Genomic DNA, 6,000 nt, shown 5'->3' with positions numbered 1-6,000 from the left:
TAATATTTTGATAAATGTATTTCAATATAATTGGTTTCCTTTGTAATCCTATGTATTTTATGCATTTTGTTTATTTATTTTTATTTATTTCGATTTCTATACCGCCCACAGCAAAAAGGCTCTCAGGGCGGTGCACAACATAGAGTAAAATACAATAAAATTACAAAGGTCAGTAAAAAGCATACATATTAAACAGTAAAACAGCCTGGTATAAATTGAAAGCTAAAAAATAAATTAATTTAAAATGCCTGGGAGAATAAAAAGGTTTTAACCTGGCGCCGAAAAGATAAAAGTGTAGGCGCCAGGCGTACCTCATCGGGGGAGACTGTTCCATAATTCGGGGGCCACTACTGAAAAGACCCTGGATCTTGTTACAACCCTCTGAGCCTCTCTGTGGGTCGGGACTCGGAGGAGGGCCTTTGATGTTGAACGTAGTGAGCGGGTAGGTTCATGCGGGAGAGGCGTTCCGCTAGGTATTGTGGTCCCGCGCCGTGTAAGGCTTTATAAGTCAAAACTAGCACTTTGAATTTAGCCCGGAAACAAATAGGTAGCCAGTGCAAACGAGCCAGGACAGGTGTTATATGTGCGGACCGCCTGGTCCTCGTCAACAGTGTAGCAGCTGCGTTTTGCACTAGCTGTAGTTTCCGAACTGTCTTCAAAGGCAGCCCCACGTAGAGCGCATTGCAGTAATCCAATCTAGAGGTTACCAGAGCACGCACGACTGAAGTGAGGTCATCGCTTTCCAGATAGGGGCGTAGCTGGGCTACCAAACGCAGGTGGTAGAACGCATTCCGTGCCACCGAGGCCACCTGAGCCTCGAGAGACAGGAATGGATCGAAAAGAACCCCCAAGCTACGAACCTGTTCCTTCAGGGGGAGTGTAATCCCATCCAGAACAGGTTGAACATCCACCATCTGGGCGGAGAAGGCACTCACCAACAGCGTCTCAGTCTTGTCTGGATTGAGCCTCAGTTTATTAGCTCTCATCCAGTCCATTATCGCGGCCAGGCAACGGTTCAGCACATTAACAGCCTCACCTGATGAAGATGAAAAGGAGAAATAGAGTTGCGTGTCATCAGCATACTGGTGACAACGCACTCCAAAACTCCTGATGACCGCACCCAGCGGCTTCATGTAGATGTTAAAAAGCATAGGGAACAGAACCGATCCCTGCGGGACTCCACAATAGAGAGTCCAGGGTATTGAACAATGCTCCCCAAGCCCTACCTTCTGGAGGCGGTCCACCAAGTAGGAGCGGAGCCACTGCCAAGCAGTACCTCCAACTCCCAACTCCGTGAGTCTCCCCAGAAGGATACCATGGTCGATGGTATCAAACGCCGCTGAGAGATCAAGGAGAATCAACAGAGTTACACTCTCCCTGTCCCTCTCCCGACATAGATCATCATACAGGGCGACCAAGGCTGTTTCGGTGCCAAAACCGGGCCTAAAACCGGATTGAAACGGATCTAGATAATCGGTTTCATCCAAGAGCACCTGGAGCTGGCTGGCCACCACACGTTCTAAGACCTTGCCCAGGAATGGAACATTCGCTACCGGTCTATAGTTGTTCAAATTATCTGGATCCAGGGAAGGTTTCTTCAGGAGTGGTCTCACTACCGCCTCTTTCAAACAACTAGGGACCACTCCCTCTCTCGAGGCATTTATCACTTCCCTGGCCCAGCCGGCTGTTCCAGTCCTGCCAGCTTTCACTAGCCAAGAGGGGCAAGGATCCAGTACAGAAGTGGTTGCACGCACCAGTCCAAGCACCTTGTCAACGTCCTCGAGCTGTACCAGCTGAAACTCATCCAATAAATGAGGACAAGACCGTGCTCCGGATACCTCATTAGGTTCAACTGCCATAATATTGGAGTCTAAGTCCCGGTGGATGCATGAGATTTTGTCTTGGAAGTGCCCAGCGAACTCGTTACAGCGGGTTTCCGAAGATTCTATAATATCCTGAGGACTAGAGTGTAAAAGCCCTCGGACAATTTTAAAAAGCTCCACTGGACGGTTGAGGGATGATTTAATGGTGGCAGCGAAGTGTCGCTTTTTCGCTGCCCTCACCGCTTCTGTATACAACTTAGTGGAGGCACTTATCAAGGCATAACTGCATCCGTCAGGAGTACGCCTCCATCTGCACCTGAGCCTTCTCCTCTCTTGCTTCATCGCTCTCAGTTCTGGGGTATACCACGGGGCTGCATGAGCTCTGCATGGGATAGGGCGCGCAGGAGCGATCGTGTCCACAGCCCGGGTCATTTCCGCATTCCACAGTGCGACCAAGGCTTCCACAGGACCGCCTGTCTTATCAGCTGGAAAATTGTTCTGAGAAGGGGTCCATAGGCTTCACCAAACTGCCAAAGGGGTCCATGGCACAAAAAAGGTTAAGAACCCTGATCTAGATCAGTATTATCTAAGCACTGTTCTTTAACCTTGGATCCCCAGATGTTGTTGGACTACAACTCCCATCATCTCCTGACAGCATGGCCAATGGTCAGGGATGATGGGAGTTGTGGTCCATCAAACATCTGGGGACCCAAGATTGAAGAACACTGGCGCAGTCTACACAGACTGGCAGCGGCTCTCCATGGTTTTTAGGGAAGGGGTCTGTCCCAGTCCTATCTAGAGCTGTCAGGGATTGAACCTGGGATTTAATGCATACAAAGTGGATGCTCTACCACTGAGCTACAGCCCTTAAACAAACGACTGTTTGTTATTATCATTATTATCATCATTATTATTGACTCTTACTTCTGAGTAGTAGTTGTTATATGCCTTCAAGTCCATTACGACTTATGGGAACCCTATGAATCAGCGGCATCCAAGAGCATCTGTTATAAACCACCTTGTTCAGATCTTGTAAGTTCAGGTCTGTGGCTCTGAGTAGTAGTAGTAATTATTATTATTGTATCACCATCATCAAGTTTTGTTTATCTGGTACGTCCCAATGGATCTTACTTCTGAGTAGTAGCAGTTATTAGTTGCCACTACTCTGAAGTAAGCTCCATTGGGACTTACCAGGTGAACAGGACTTAATGATAATACAATTATTAGTACTATTACTACTCAGAGGTAAGCCCCATTAAAGCTTACAAGTTATATTATTATTACTATTACTACAGTGGTATGATTATCCTGTTTGCCTGGTAAATCCCAGTGGAGCTTATTTTTAAATAGTTATTATTATTATTATTATTATTATTATTGCAAAAGATCCCAGCTCCATTCCTGCCATGTAAATCATGAAGCAAGTGCGGGGAAAGACCTCTGCCTGAGAGCCTGCCTGTCAGAGTAAGCAGCACTAATAAACAAGAAACAGCATATTCTTCCCCTGCCTACCCATGCCACTGTTTCCCCCCTTCTTGCTTCCCTGGTCTATTGTACACTGTAAGCCCCTTGGGGCAAGGAGCTGCCATATCTCTTCTTGGTTAGGTGCAGTGTACATAGAGGGTGCTTCATTAGTATTCTTAACAACAAGTTGGGCCTCAGATAGTACCGAGTCAATATAATGAAGTGCCTTATGTTCCTAACAGCCCTCACTTGTTGTTCATAGCTCAATAGTAGAGGCACTTGCTTTCCTTGCAAAAGGTCCCAGCTTCAATCTATTTACATCTCCAGTTTCCCTAAATAAATCAGATAGCAGATGATGAGAAAAACCCTTTGAACCCGGAAGTGCTGCTGCCAAAAAATACTACAGATAATATTGTTTAGGCTGTAATCCTAACCCACCCCTTACCTGGGAATAAACCCCACTGAATTCAACAGGACTCACTTCTGAGCAGGCATGGTTAGGGTTGCATTTTAAGATACCAGACTGTGTAAGATATTTATTACCAGATTTCGACTGGACATCAGGAAAAACTTCCTGTTAGAGCCATATGACAATGGAACCAATGACCTAGGGAGGTAGTGGGCTCCCCGACACTGGAGGCATTCAAGAGGCAGCTGGACAGCCATCTGTCGGGAATGCTTTGATTTGGATTCCTGCATTGAGCAGGGGGGTTGGATTTGATGGCCTCATAGGCCCCTTCCAACTCTACTATTCTATGATTCTATACTATATTTATATCCCAATTTACCTCCAAAGACCTCAAAGTGGCATATATGGTTCTCCCACTCCCCATTTTATCCTCGCAACAATCCTGTGAGGTAGATTAGGCAAAGGGATTGTGTTGGCCGAAGGTCACACAGTGAACTTCATGGTCCAGTGTGGACTGGAATCCTGGTCTCTACAACGTCACACACTGGCTTTCAGGAACATAGGAAGCTGCCTTAGACTGACTCAGACCATTGCTCCATCTAGCTCAGTATTGTCTGCATTGACTGGCAGCAGCTCTGCAGAGTTTCAGGCTGGTGATATTCCCAGTCCTGCCTGGAAATGGCAGGGATTGAATTTGAGACATTCAGCATGTAAGGCAGATGCTCTACCACTGAGCTGCGGCCCTTACCCTTTACACATAGATGTGTTAGGTATTTATATGTCACTTTTCAGGCAAACCTCACAAAGCACTTTACAGAGAAATAGTAAACCATAATAGTAAAACAGCAAGGGTGGGAGAAGAACCCATTTTGAAAACTATCCTCTTCTCCCTCAGAGAAAGGTGTTTCTTGAGTGGTCCTGCAGTGGCAGCTGAGGGAGGGAGAAGACAGCCGGGGCTTAGAAAGCAAAGCTTCATATGCTTTTTAGAAAAATAAAAATATCTGCTGTGGATTTTACTTTATTTTATTGTGCTAATGAGAATATTTTGGAACGTAGATTATGCCAAGTGGAAATACAGTCAGTCTTCCTCTGCAAAGAGAGCAACCCTGTATCCAAGGCGTAAGGCACATTTAATTCACTGGGATTTTTATTTAGTTATCACAAATATTTATAAGTTCCCTTTATAACTCAAGGCAGCTCACAAAGTAAGAAATAAAAATAACAGATTCCAATAACTGTCGAATTCTGAGTAGCTATTTAATGTGAGACTGTGGCTGTGTGTACACAACATGTTTTTAAAGCACATGACTTCCCCCAAAGAATTCTGGGAACTGTATTCTATACAGGGTGCTGGGAATTATAGCTATGTGAGGAGTAAACTACAGTTACCAGGATTCATGGGGGAAAGTCATGTACTTTAAATGTTTTGAACAGGTATATCTAGCCAGAAGCAAGCCCTGTTGAGTTCAATGGGATTTACTCCCAGGTAAGTACATAGAGCATTTCAGCCGGAGGCTTTTATCTTTAATTCTTTGACATGCACTCAACTCTTTATCATCCATTCCCTTTTGCCATGTTGAAATTGCTTAGTTACTTACTGCATATGTTAATTATCAGCTGTTATTATAATGCATGATCACTGCATAAATGAACCATTGCATAGTGTAAAACATATGTGATAAAAGGTTTTATAACCTCATAAATGTATATGAAAGCATGTCACTAAGCCAAGTTCCAGCAATCAGAAAAAATTTTATAGTTATTTTATCAGCATTACATTCTAATCATTCTTCCACTCTGGAAGCTACTGCCCAAGCAAGCCTGCTCAGACCTTGTGATTTAGAAACCTTGTGATTTAGCAAAACAAAAAGTAGCAAAATTATAACTTACAGCCTACAGGCCAGCTTCATGTTGACCAGCCTAGCCTGAGCATGTAGCATACTCATTTTGGTGCTGCAACTCTCTACCCCAACGGGGCCCACCACTGGTATCTGCTCAGGGGGCCCTCTTAAAGTTCCTGCGCTCCCAGCGCACTGATCAGTCCTATGCAGCCGAGTCTGGGAACTGCCATGATTTCCTACAATGCCCTGGAGGCACGCTACATCAAAGAAAATTAAAATGTGTTCCAGACCCAGCTGCTTAGGCCTGGAGTGGAGCCCCACTGCTGCTGTGACATAAGTCTGCCAGAAGGGGCCCACTTGAGGTCCCCCCTCAAACCTGGAACCAGATCTGTTAAGATCAGCGAGAGTATGCACCATGGAGCAGATAATTGGGATGTGTACACACCATACATTTAAAGCACAT

This window comes from Rhineura floridana, chromosome 16 (assembly GCF_030035675.1).
Source record: "Rhineura floridana isolate rRhiFlo1 chromosome 16, rRhiFlo1.hap2, whole genome shotgun sequence".
Classification (NCBI taxonomy): Eukaryota; Metazoa; Chordata; class Lepidosauria; order Squamata; family Rhineuridae; genus Rhineura; species Rhineura floridana.
This window is presented reverse-complemented; position numbering follows the sequence as displayed.